This window comes from Leptidea sinapis, chromosome 2, assembly GCF_905404315.1.
Source record: "Leptidea sinapis chromosome 2, ilLepSina1.1, whole genome shotgun sequence".
Taxonomy (NCBI): Eukaryota; Metazoa; Arthropoda; class Insecta; order Lepidoptera; family Pieridae; genus Leptidea; species Leptidea sinapis.
The window spans coordinates 10748215-10763402 of record NC_066266.1 but is presented as its reverse complement, the minus strand read 5'-3'; positions in this window follow the sequence as shown (position 1 = coordinate 10763402).

Sequence of the window (15188 nt, the reverse complement as noted above, 5' to 3'; positions counted from 1 at the left end):
ATGTTGTAAGTAATGCGTTGTAATTTTCAGTCTTTTCCCATGCTGTGGTTTTTTATGAGGTTTTCCTTTGAACCAGTCACCTGTTTATGCTATTCAACCTTTGTTAAATGACCAGAAAGCGCAAAATTACTAAAACCCCAAAGAATAGGATTTAAATGAGCTTATTAATCAGACCATTAGCTACCAACAATACACAATGTATTGTGAAGTACAAAGCATAATTTGTTAACATTGAACTTAATTTGTTTTGTACAAGGTACTTTAGTAATCCTTTTGTAGAGATATTTTGCTTATCATACCTGTATAGCCGAGTGGTTAGCGATCCTACCTACTAAGCTAGAGGTCCCGGGTTCGAATCCCGGTAGGTGCAAGCATTTATATGATGAATATGGATGTTTGTTTCCGAGTCATGGATATTTAAATGTATGTTTATATGAATTTATGTATGTTTAAGTAAGTATATTGTTTAAAATATATCAATGTCGTGTAACCCATAACACAGGCTATATATGCTTAACTTGGGGCAAGATAATTTGTGTGAAAAGTGTGTCAATATTATTATTATTATTATCATTTATTTATTTATTTGGATCATCAACATTACATATATTACACACTTATATAAACTTATGCTAGGTATAATTATTCTGATATATGTAACAATTAAAGATGAACACATCATTCAATGGTAAAAGTGAACAGTGTGATTTATACTATCAAAAATGTCTAAGTACTAAAATATATATAAAGTAAGGATATAATTTATATGGTTTTATAATGAAGAGGATATAGGTACATACTACTTGGAAAAAAAAATCATGTATAGGTATTAGAAAATTTTTAAAGCCACTATTTTAATATTTGTGATTGCTGCAAATGTATTATTTTTATCAAACTTTTTAACAAATATATTTTTTTTAATTTAGACGTCTGAACGCCAAGTGATCCAGCAGTTCACAGAGCACTGGGCAGCTACCATGTCCTATCTTATAGGCCATTAATGGTATACCAATACCATTAATGGCTTTTTAAATGAGAAAGAAGCGTGGAAGTAATCTGCTCAGCCCCACATAGGCAATCAACAAAAATTTTAATGCATTTAATTTTAGCCTGTAAATTAATATTGTATTAATGTTGCGCTGGGTTTTTTCCACTGCAGTTCTTCTCTCAGTAGACCCTAAGTTTTGCCCATAAACTTAGTATACTATCGTAATAGGCGAACCCTGTGTGAAAATGAGATTACCATCCTTACATAAAAACCCAGGTGTGAGAAAGAGACGGAATAGATGAAGACCATGAAACCGTTTTGAAACAATTTAGTGTCCATTAGTCTCCTGTCAAATTGGACCGCGTTTTAATTTTTGTGTTTTATCGCTGTTGTTCTGTGTTTTAACGAATATTAATTAAAAAATATATTGGTGTAGTGTTCTGTAGTAGATTGTGTATATATACATATAGCAACAATCTTACTAAAGATACATTTTACACGTAAATAATGATTCTTCTATAAAAGGCATAAAATGCATTTATTTTCTCAAAATTGATTCCTTTAGAATTCTTTTTGATGTCATTTCTAATAACTACTAGATACTACTACCGCTTCGGAAACAAATGGCGCTCTGAGAGAGAAGAAGCGGCGCAAGAAACTCTCCCAACATTCTTTTTTGCGCTCTTTTCAATAAAAATATACAATATTGTACAGTCATTTCTATTGCTATAAAATAATCACAATCTAGTCCCAGGCTGTCCGATCATTTAAATATTCAGCAGTGGAGTAATAGGGACTTATGACAGAGCCATTTGTTTATAAAACATTTAAATTTATTTATAGATAATGCCTGAACAGTGGCAGGAACTTTATTATAAAAGTGTATACATTTCCCCTTAAAGCTATTATGTATCTTATGAAGCTTCTATACTACTTTGGTGATGTTTATTTTCGTAGAACATAATATTATGCACTAAAATACTTAATAATACATTTTGTATATGCAGTAAGCACTTAATTTCCTAAGATTATAATCATTTAAGAAAATATGAGTTAGATAATAAAATATTGTATACGTGAATACGACGCCGTTTATCAATATTTGTCATAGGGATTGTCTAAAAGCAAAATACTACACACTTCACTAAGTCACTAACACATCTGTAAAACTAGCACACACGAACATTTTAAATTTAGTCTCGCCGTAATGAGGAGAGTGTTTGTCTGTTACGCTATTTATTAAGTTTATGGTTTTGCAATGAACTGCCATACGTAAATAATAATAACGCCATACTCATTAGAAGTACCATACTCATTACCAGTACCAGGCTCCTTTGCACAGGAAGCCGGCTAGATTATGGGTACCACAACGGCGCCTATTTCTGCCGTGAAGCAGTAATGTGTAAGAAATACTGTGTTTCGGTCTGAAGGGCGCCGTAGCTAGTGAAATTACTGAGCAAATGAGGCTTAACATCTTATGTCTGAAGGTGACGAGCGCAATTGTAGTGCTGCTCAGAATTTTTGGGTTTTTTGAGAATCCTGAGCGGCACTGCATTGTAATGGGCATGGCGTATCAATTACCATTAGCTGAACGTCCTGCTCGTCTCGTACCTTATTATCATAAATATAAAAGAAGTAATTAAGTTTCGATTTTTTGTTTTTGATATTCCCAAGCGGCACTTTGTCTCCTACTACTACCATGAGTAAATATCTTTGAATTTTTATCGTCATTCAACAATATACAGATATCTATATAGTTTTAGTTTCAAAGGAATATATATTTTCGTTAATATCGATCAATGCGTGCGAGTGAATGTTCGTAATTTGATAGTATTTTGTAATTTTGCGATGTCCGCCTTGACATGAATGATGTAAATGTATTCACATTTCAAACCAGAATGTGAATGCATTTTTTGCCAAATTAACTATTTAAATATAACTTGAACGTACGTTTCTAATGGAGTGAATTTGAAATATATTTTCCATTCTTATTGATAATGTAATGTATGTTCATAGGCACATAAGTGAATTTGCCAGAAACTGTCATAACCATAATGTTAACACCAGGAACAGACATAAACTTATGATGCCTACTACTCGGCTAAGTCGAGTTAGTAAGTCTTTTGTGGGGCGATGTATATGCTTTTACAACAAGATTCCAGAAAATGTTCAAAACAAAAGTATAACGTTATTCAAAAGAATTGTTAAAAAACGTTTGTGTGGTAAAGGTTACTATAACATAAATGACTTTCTTAATGATACCACAGATTGGGAATGGAGTGACCGCCCTCAGGCTATTAAATAATAAGTTTAATTGTACAATATTACTTTGTAAACATATTTATTCGATGAAAAAAAAAAACCCGCTGAGTTTGTTGCGCCCATTCTTCTCAGGTCTGAGGCATTCATTTTGGAATGGGTGGTAGTTTTTGACTTTCAATAAGTTATGTCACATCCTATTTTGAATAAAAATATTTGAATTTGAATTTGAACTTTATTTGGATTAAATTTAATAATTCAAAATGTAATATATAAAATTCTCGTTTGTTACCAAACTCCTCCGAAACGGCTTAACCGATTTGTATGAAATATTGTGGGCATATCGGATAGTCTGACAATCTGACATCTATTTTTCATACCCCTAAATGATACGGATAAGAACAACGCCTAAATATATTTTTATTTTTTTTGACAGCCTTAAAAAATACATACATCTTAAAATTTTAACCTGTCTACGAATAACACCAGTGGTATGATATATAAACTAGAAATTAAATTGACTAAAAGTTTTGTATAATGAAAAGTAAAAGGCATAAAAAGCATTAATTTTCTCAAAATTGATTCCTTTACAATTTTTTTAAATGTCATTTCTAATATACTAGATACTACTACCGCTTCGGAAACAAATGGCGCTCTGAGAGAGAAGAAGCGGCGCAAGAAACTGTCCAAAAAAGTAGTTTAAAAAATGGAGGCTGCCTTAGCTGACACCGAATCCAAAAATAACAATAATTGTAACTACTTTATATTGATTATTAAGTTGTAGAAGAATACGCAATATTTTTTTATACTTTTTAGTGCATATTATATTGTTTTGGGAAAGGTTTATTTTAAGTCTGCTTTTTTTTTTTAATTTTTAGTGTATCTGAATTCTGAAGTACACTAACTAATTTGTCTAAATATGTGTAGACCTACTAAACTTGGCGCTCATTGACACACCGCCGTCTAAATGAAACAAAAGAACTCGGGGAGATTCACCTATTTCAATAAAGGAAATCAGCCTCGAGAACAATCTGAAAACACGGACGAGCAAAAAAATAAGGACTCTGTCTCACCTTACATAACAGTGAGGCACCAAAACAAGCCGGTAAACGTGTAAATACATAGCCCCACGCATACACTTACACTAATACAAGTCAATCGGCCGCCATTACGAGATTTGCCATCGTCTGTGACAGATCAGTTTGCGTCACAATAAAATATTTTAAAAATACCGTGGTTTGTTTTGAAAATGTGTCAAAACAATAATATAAAAGTATTTGGGGATTTATGATTATTTAAGGGAGAAAAATTTGTGTAACTTGTATACCCCGTAACCGCACACACTAGCATAAAGGTGTTTCACTTGCTAATATCCCGGCGCGGAGTCCTACTTTTTTTACTATCTCCATGTCTAAAAAGAGACTTGCAAAGAGCGCAAAAAATTGATAGAACGCTTGCGTCATGTTGTAATGCCGCAAAGATCGTAAGTGCTGAATCTGATTACAGAGAGTTAGAAATTCTACCACAGATCGCACCCTTACTGTTGGTCGTTAAGGAGTTCCATGGATCATCATATTCGACTACGTCAATTGCTTGACCATAACTAGGTGATTCAAATAAGTGGATAGCATAGAAAAGATTCGACCGAGTATCGTAAATTTGCTTCTAAGAATTGAAGGGTTCCGTTTTTTTTATCATGGATCCCATAATCAGAACCTTTGAAGTATAAATATCCATTTCCATAAAAAAAGAATCATCGAAATCGGTTGGCGTGATATTGGCCTATCAGTCGAATTGTCGCGCATATAGTTAATGCAATACGTGGGTAACGCTGAAAATGTTTAGAACTGGCCAGTTAGAAACATTTCTAATGAAAACTTTTTTGAATTTCAATTTTAGAACTCTTTGGTAACCTTATGTAGTATAGAGCATTCATTTGTCATTTGTTTTTGTGAATCGGCGGCAAATCTAAAATTCTTGTTTCACGTGAAAATGAACCTAACGCGAGAAAATTTATTATGACTTTCGTTGTGGGCTTACTCAACAACAAAGCTGTGATAGGCTACGATTAGCATTTCTTAATGAAGCCCCATCTCGTGCCACTATTTACAATTGGTTTAACGAGTTTAAGCGTGGACGTAGCATTCTCAATGATGATCCGCGTGAGGGACGTCCTTTAACAGCGACTACTGAAGATACCATCAGTGCTGTACGACGCATGATGGAGGAAGATAAGAGACTGGCCTATCAGCAGATACGGTCAAGCCTAGGCATTGGTATGACTCAAGTTCAAAAATATCACACATTTAGGCGTCAGGAAGCTTTGTACCAGATGGATTCCCCATACTTTAAGCGACGACCAGAAACACCTTCGCATGGACTGGTGTCGCCAAATGTTAGATAAGTTCAACGGCGGTGACTCATATGCTGTATTTGACATCGTCACAGGTGAAAGCTGGATATATTGCTACAAACCCAAAACCAAAAGACAATCAGCTCAGTGGGTGTTTCCTTTCGGGGATCGGCCAACTAAGGTATAGAAAGGAAGAAGTCAGGGAAAAAAGAGCTTTGCTTCATTTTTTGGTCGGAAAGGGCATTTCGGGACAGTTGTGCTAGAAGATGGAAAGACAGTTAGTTAATGGAAAGACAGTTAATTAATGAGTCATCCGCCATACAGTTCGCGACCTGGCGCCCTGCGACTTTTATTTATTCCCATGACCTAAGGATAAAATTCGAGGTATTCTCTTTACGAGCCCTGAAGATGCGGTGAAAGCGTACGTAAATGCCATAGAAGAGACCCCTAAGGGAGAATGGGCCCACTGCTTTTCTCAGTGGTTCCATCGAATGCGACGATGTGTAGAGAGGAACGGAGATTAATTTGAAAAACAATAAAAGTATTGGCAACGTTCTACATTAAGCCGTTTTTCATTTTCTAAATATTTTCAGTGTTACCTAGGTATTAATACTTATGAGGTTTTCTCATCGATGTCAGATCTGGACCAAATTTAAATGGGATCGCACGGGAAGCTTGCGGGTTCATCTAGTCGAAAGTTATGAGGTAACAAACATAAAAAATACTTTGTATTTGTAAAGAACTGTCATTTGTTTCAGTCAATTTTTTTCTTTACTCTGTAGTGCACTAAATCAAGACTTAAAATTTTAAAATATTCAAAATAGTTATAATCATCGAATAATCTGCTCACACATTCAATGTAAAGAAAATCCTTATTGGTCAGTCTTTCGCCATTTTTTTTATGAAAATAAGAGACGAGTTGTGTAGGACGTTCAGCTGATGGTAATTGAAACGCCATGCCCATTATAATGCAGTGCCGCTCAGGATTGTTGAAAAAAACCAAAATTTCTGAGCGGCACTGCAATTGCGCTCGCCACCTTGAGACACAAGATGTTAAGTTTCATTTGCCCAGTAATTTCACCAGCTACGGCGCCTTTCAGACCGAAACACAATAATGTTTACACATTACTGCTTTACGACAGGAACAGGCGCCGTAATCTAGCCGGCATCTGCCCAAAGGCAGCCTCCTACTGCTAACTAACTGTAGTAACTGGTACTGGATTCTACAATGAAACTATTATTCTGTTGAGCGTAAAATCTTCGAATATCATTAGACGTACTAGGTTTAATAAGTACGAAAAAAAGTACTTACTAACATAAACAGAAGGAAAAATATAAATAAGCATCGTAAATATGAAATAAAAGCTGCTGCCTGTGACGTCGTCCGCGTAACGCTGTAAACAGTAAAAATACTTCTGCGTCTGGAACGATAATAAAGAAGTCTAACGGCCGTTTCCAATATACAATCTACAGATAGAGATAAATTACTACCTTCTACTGTTAGTAATTAGCTGTCAATAATCTGAAGCTGTCCCAATATACCCGATAAGTCATTCTTATCGCCTTATATTGGGACGCGTGAATTGAAATTTCCATACAAACTTCTATCGCTGGTAAGCTATACGTCGTCCTATTGACAGACAGCGTGTACGGATAAGACGAGTTGGCGTCGATTAGTTTTTTGGGACAGAAAAGTCAACGATAGTTACGATTATTATTTCAAGTAGGCCACAACCGGAGATAGGCTGAGTATTGGGAACGGCCGTAAATATTGTCCCGATCTCTTGTTAATAGTTATGCAAAATTTGAATTAAATCTAGTAGTTTTTGCATTTTGCCTGGACACAAATACAGAAAAACAGAGAATAATTTATATATTTTTTTTTGGCATGTTTATAGTTCGTAGAAAACACAGCAAGTATTCTTTTAAAAATGTTGAATATACAATTTATACTTTGTTAATATTTATTATATGATGTTTAAATTATATTATTCTATATGTCATTTATGTCGTAATAAGTCTCGTATAAGTATCTTTTACTTGTTGTTAGAAGATAGATTTATGCTATAATCTGTTATGTACCTAATTGTTAAAATAACAATAAAATATAATAAAATATATTGTGAGTCAGTCTATAAAAATTGTAGAACTTACTTTGTAGTAACGGATTTACAGTATCTGTGCGTGTGTGGTTATGTGTGTGTGTTTGTTTGTGAATCACTTTTAATTTACACCTTTATTTATATTATTAATTTTTTTATGAAAATAAGGAAGAGTAGGGTAACTGCTACGCCTTGTCCATTACAATGCAGTGCTACTCAGGATTCTTGAAAAACTCAAATATTCTGAGCTTTCTGCCGTGAAGCAGTAATGTTTACACATTTGTGGTACCCATAGAGCCTCCCACTAGTAAACACTTTAAATAACAGTCCTTATAAAGCAGAGTTTACTAAAAATTATATTAATTTAATCTACCTATAGCAATACGATCCCTCACACACTAAACTTCAAACCGTATCACAACAGTCAAGTTTTGGGGTAGAAATAAACATATTTCATTACAGCGTTTCCCCGAAGGAACACTGCATATTTAATTAGTCTTACTGTTAATATAATGCTTGTCAAAGTAAATTTAGATTTTCAATTTTCATCTCGAAATTCCTACTGACCAATTTACAACTATCCTAATCTACACCTACCTAAGTATCCATTCCTACTCTCTGTCTCGGAATAATACTTATACTTAGTTATTATATTTCGGAGAAGTTTTTAGTATATAACGTTGATGTTAGGGATTACTTACCCACAGTAGCAAAAAAGTAGGTATTTTTTTACTAACGGCCGTTCCCAATATTCAGTCTATCTCTTACTTGAGATAAAAATCGTAACTATCGTTGACTTTTCTGCCTCAATAAACTTATCGAGGGTAACTCACCTTATCTGTACACGCTGTCTGTCAATGGGATGACGTATAGCTTACCAGCGATAGAAGTTTATATGGAAATTTCAATTCATGCGTCTCAATATAAGGCGATAAGAATGCCTTATCGGGTATATTGGGACAGCTTCAGATTATTGACAGCTAATTACTGTCAGTAGAAGGTAGTAATAAATCTCTATCTGTAGATAGTATATTGGGAACGGCCGCGGCCGTAAGAAATACCTACCTTCGCAACACAAATAATTCAGTCAATAAAATTTATTCATCTAGATAGACTATTCCGTTCCCAATATACTATCTACATATAAAGATTAATTATTACCTTCTACTGACAGTAATTAGCTGTCAATAATCTGAAACTGTCCCAATATACCCGCTTAGTCATTCTTATCGCCTTACATTGGGACGCGTGAATTGCAATTTGCCATACAAACTTCTATCGCTGGTAAGCTATACGTCGTCCTATTGACAGACAGCGTGTACGGATAAGGCGAGTTGGCGTCGATAAGTTTATTAGGACAGAAAAGTCAACGATTGTTACGATTTTCATCTCAAGTAAGAGATAGACCGAATATTGGGAACGGCCGTTAGTAATACTTGTATATTCGAAATACAAATAATTCAGTCAATGACATTTCATTACATATGACAATTTGATACTATGTTAAAACAACGTTTGCCGTGTCAGCTAGACAATTTATATAAGTAACTAGCTGCCCCGACAGACGTTGTTCTGTAGATAGTAAAAAAACAACTGTTTTATATTTCAAAACATAAAAATTATTTCGTAAATATGCTCCCTGTTGTTAGAATGAAATTGTTTCACAGCGGAACTGTCAAACCGTGCGTCACTAAATTCTCTCATAGAAAATATGTCCATACAAAACAAATATTGAAAATAAAAATATTTATGGGTCCCAAATCGAAATAAAAACTACCCTATCTCTCAAGTTGGACCAAACTGCACTCCATGAAGTAATCACAATTAAAATCCGTTCATTAGTTTAGGAGTCCATTGAGGACAAACATTGTGACACGAGATTTATATATATTAAGATGATAGCAAATCTAACAATACAGAATTTTGCATAAATTTTAGGCAGGGGCTTGAGATTATGAAAATTATTTTAGAAATACCAAGCAAATGGTTTTAATTTTTTTTTAAAGTGGAATTTTTATTATTTCGTCTCAAACTTTCGTCTGTGTGTCGCATGTCGCGTGACGGTCGGGCGGCGCCTATAGTTCGCATATTGGATGCAATTGCGTTCGGGTGGAAGAGTAGGTTCGAACCCCACACACTTGATAAAGGTTTTTTTATATTATGAAAATGTAAAGCATAATATATAAATTTGTTTTTTCTTCTATGCTGATATTAATACCTATGTTATTTTGTGAAAAAAAGTTTCACTTGCGTCGTGGTTTCATAAAGCCACACAATTGCTTTTTTTTAAAGGCAAAACCTTAGATAATTTTAACGTCTAGATAGAGTTTCTTGCTGTCAGACAACCGATGAAAACTGGCCAGTTTTACTTTAGTGTGCGTGATATAACTACGTCTTACATTCTCGATTTCTATGTCACTATGTGTTGGTGTTTACTCAAAATACAGGTTAATATCAACCTCAATTTTTTCCGACGTTTTCACAGCTGTCACAGTCTATCTATAAATGATCTAAGAGCCAATATTATAAAATTACTACCTGACTCAGCAAACGTTGTATTGCCGATATTAAAATCGCGATACAAAAGTAACCGTTGATCGTAGATGGGTTAAAATTTTGAAGTTGTATGTATTTTTTAATGCTGACTCATAATCAAACAAATTAAAAAAAAATTCGTGTGGACCACCCTTAACATTTAGGGGGATGAGAAATAGATGTCCGATTCTCAGACCTACCCAATATGCACTCAAAATTTCATGAGAATCGGTCAAGCCGTTTCGGAGGAGTTCAAAGTTTAACACCATGACACGAGAATTTTATATATTAGATTTTACTGTAATTGGTACTCGCTACTACTGGAAAACAAATTACATTTAAAGGTAGAATAAAATCTTGAATCATAATTTATAATGGACTATATAGATACATAGAACTTTACCTTATTTAGAACGTATTAAAACTGTTATATCAAATTTAGTAAACTTATAGAAAAAAGGAATACAGTTATGTATTTTTCAAGGTCATTGTAAAAATTCACACGCTCAGCCACGTATGAGTTTACTGAGCGGGAGAATGCTATTACAAATAATTTAACCTTGTACGAACCAATAATTATATTATGAATTCAGATTAATAATTAGTCTTGCTATAAATGCTATTTATTAATATTTATTTAGATTGGTAACGAGACCATTACCACTGTTCAGGCATTCTCTAAAAAAAAATGGCTCTGTCGTAAATCCTACTACTCCACACCTGAATATCTAAGTGAACGGACAGCCTGGGACTAGATTATGATTATTTTATAGCAATAGCAATGACAGTACAATATTGTATATTTTTATTAAAAAGAGCGCAAAAACAGGCATGCTGGGAGAGTTACTTGCGCCGCTTCTTCTCTCTCAGAGCGCCATTTGTTTCCGAAGCGGTAGTAGTATTAGAAATGATATCAGAAAGAATTCTAAAGGAATCAATATTGAGAAAAAAAAAATGCATTTTATGGCTTTTATTAGCTTAAACCAAAATACAATATAAGAAATAGATTTACAAATACTGTAACAGGAGAATATATATATAGAAGGAGAATATAGAACTATTAGATACAAATTTTTATAGCAAGAATTATATTATTATAAACTTTTGCTCTTCTTCATGTGCCCCTCCATTAGTAGAGGTCTCCAGTCAGCTGCATAAACTTTTCCTTGTCCATCGCTTAGGGAAATATCTCTTGGACTGTCTTGATGTCAGTCCACTTTGTTATATTTCTGAGCCAAGACTTTTGACTTTCTTATTCGTCTTGCTATAAATACTGTTTACTATTTTTGAGGTGAAAACTTCTTTAGCGGCGTTGAACACTTTTTTAGGATGGGTATAAAATGTTAAACTCGCGTCAGGACACGTGGACTGATCGGAACCAACCTACTCCGGCGATCTTGACCAGATCGTCGGCCCATCTTGTGGGGGGCCTACCAACACTATGTTTTCCAGTACATGTTCGCCATTCAAGAACTTTACTGCACCAGTGGTCATCGCTTCGTCGACCTATGTGCCCTGCCCAATTACCACTTCAGTTTTACCGGGTTTGACTCCCGAGGTGGAAACATTTATATGGTAAATATGTTTAAGTATGCATATTGTGTTAAATATAAGGTTGTCTTGCACCTATAGTACTTGTTAATTGACACCATTCGAACACCAACTAATATGATTACAATGGTAAATCCGGACGAAATCGCGGGCAACAGCTACTCAAAAGCAATAAAAAAATCCAAAATCTTATATATTTATTACATAAGGATATATATATACGTTATGATTGAAAATAAAACTAATATTATTGCCATTGCATTGTAGATTTTATGATGAAATATATAGAGTTAAGTATGTTTCTAAACAAAGATAATTCAACCTTTCAAAGAGATTTAACATCTTTATACCACGTGTTAATTGCCACATGGGGATATTTTTTTAGTATTAATTGGCGACCAATCATTGACCTCAACGCGTGGCAGAGCCCCCCGCGGTCGTGGGAACCCCATCATATGGTGTTTCGACCTCCAGCTTGTTCAGACATGTTCGCGACCGACGGTTCGACCCACATCCGATCCAAAATAAACAATGCATTCTTACTAAACTCTTCTGCTTATTTTAATCATCTTTTCCTCAGATCTTCTATGCGTCTAGATAGACTATGACAGCTGCGAAAACGTATTTAAAAATAAACTTTAGAACTAACCTCTTTTGAGCAATTCACGCACACTAACACAAAGTGTCGTACAAATCGTGAGTGTAAGACGTAGTTTTGTCACGCACACTAAACTAATGTTCCTGGCCTGTTTCTATCGGTTGTCTGCCAGCAAGAGACTTTATCTAGACGTATAAATTATATAAGAATTTTTGAGGTTCAAGTTTTCTTTTATAGAATAGAATTGTAAGCGGGTTTTGGGGTGGTGAGTTGCCAACGCCGCCCACACTGAAACTAGGGAGGAATCACAGGAGCGTTGTCAGCTTTTAAGACCTGATTCCATCCTCGGAAATTGCCTTGTATTGATTTGAAACCTTTGCCTAAATATAAATATGCGGGCGGGAGAGTTGTAGTTTGTTTTAAATACTGCGTTCAACTCATTGCACCATTTTGAAATACTATAAGGCGTAAGATAACGTGACTTGACAGATTTTATTAAAGTTAATATGCGTACAAATACAATAAGATGACTCTTAGAAAAAGAGCATTTCTGTGATTTTATAAAACCATGATGTGAAACATTTTTCACAAAATAACTTATTAATTTAAGCATAATAAACGAAAAAAATAATAATACAATAAAAAAACCTTTTTAGGGAGTGTGGGTTCAAACCCCACATTTAACTCTCGGTAACTACTAGCCCAACGTGACTTGAAAGCAGTAATCGAAATTAATGATTCAACTAATTTCTATTCCGCGGCCCTCTGTAATGCGACATGCGATAGATGGACGAAAATCTTGGTGGCAATGTAATAAAAGTTTCACTTTAATAATTGTGGGGTCAAAATTCGAGCCAGGAGCTGGGTAAATATTCAGCTGCGGGTCAAGGTCGCAGGTTACGTCTTTCAGGAGTCAAAGAACCCTCCACACGCGATTTCATCAGCTCTTGTTATACTTCGCATGTTATTGAAAATTATTATTCACACTACTTTTCTTGAAAGCTTTCACCCTCATGTTCGACAGCGCATAATTATGCCAACGATTGTATCGCTATATTTATAATTTAATATGTTTTATGAATATTTACAGTATTTATAATTATTTTATATGCTAGTTAGCAAGGTCAATACTTATTTTAATTGCTTTATGCATAATAAAGTTCTGAAACACATAAGATGGGGTTCAAGGAATAAGTATTATAACACATAGGTTACATATACAAGCTGTCTCAGAACGTAACTATTGCACTACACACACTTTATTTATTATTTGTCAGTACGAAGTATGCGTTGTATACGAATTAATTTGACCTACTGATAAATACTCTCTCGGGAAATCGTCGACCAGCGCCGGGAGAAACTTGCGTCTTCTATTGAGTCCTCTCTTGAGAAGGTCACGGAATGAGGTAAATTGAACCTTGTCCAATTTAACCCCCAGAACCCAAAAAAAAAACCATTTGTCGTATCACCGCTCTTCAACAACACTTCCCTAGCCTCAGCCTCTAAAGCCTGGCCTAGTATCGGAATACTGGGTCTAGAAATCTCGATCGATTGCCAATTCTGTGGCCATCTGGAGGGCAAAGCCAAATTGGCTTTGAAGAAGCTGGGCGTCATTAATAGAGCACGGCAATACTTCAAGCCGGCCCACATTCTAGCTCTCTACAAAGCGCAGGTCCGGCCGCACATGGAGTATTGCTGTCATCGCTGGTCTGGCGCACCCCAGTATCTGCTCGATCCATTTGACCGTGTGCAACGCAGAGCAGCTCGAATTATCGCCCAGTGCTCTGTGAACGGCTGGATCACTTGGCGCTGCGTAGAGAAGTCTTTTCATTGTGTGTCTTCTACCGCATTTATCACGGGGAGTGTTCAGAAGACCTGTTTAAACTGATTCCTGCCGCCGAATTCCACCTTCACACGACACGCCACAAGTTAGGATATCATCCCCGCCATCTGGATGTGTGGCGGTCCTCCACAGTGCGGTTTTCAAGGAGCTTTGTTCCATGTACTACAAAGCTGTGGAAGGAGCATCCTTGTGCGGTGTTTCAGGGACGATACGACATGGTTACCTTAAAAAAAGCGCGATCACCTTCTTTAAAGGCCGGCAACGCTCCTGTGATTCTTCTGGTGTTACAAGGCGTTACTTCTGTGGCATATTGTTCGATTATGTGTGGCACAAAGGCAAATATGTGGCAAAATGGAGCACTATCTTTGAATCCTTAAGTCTTCGGTACAAGTCCTTTCCGATCTAGAATGAACTAGACTTCAACTCAGCCTAAGCTTTTTACTTGTGGCTGTATCGTAGAAGTCCAATCTGACAACGCCATAACTGACAGAAGAAATAATTGCCTACTTATTTTACCGAATTAGGTACCTAGATGTAATGTTTACGTATGTTTTGTTAATACAATATATACAGGATGTCCCAAAGTTATGGGACATGAAGAGAAAGTACCTTAAATATCGAAGATAGGCTATTTTACTGACAGTAGACTTTATGTTATTTTTAAAAGTTAGTACTTCTGCATTCAAAGATTTTCTAAAAATTACTTGCTCGTCTGGGAATCGAACCGACTGAAATGTAAAAAAAAACACCCCTACTCTTATGATGCCAATCGAAAGAATGGCCAAAAACTAATAACTCTTCTTAAGTATAAACACTATATATATACACAAAAACAATCATATATCTCTCAGTATTAAGTCAGCGTTCGTAAGAAAGGTATAACTTCGACTGTTTCTCTCCGACTTACTTTGCAAATCCATCTGCCACGAAAAAGTCTTTTAATTTTTCGGATATTATAC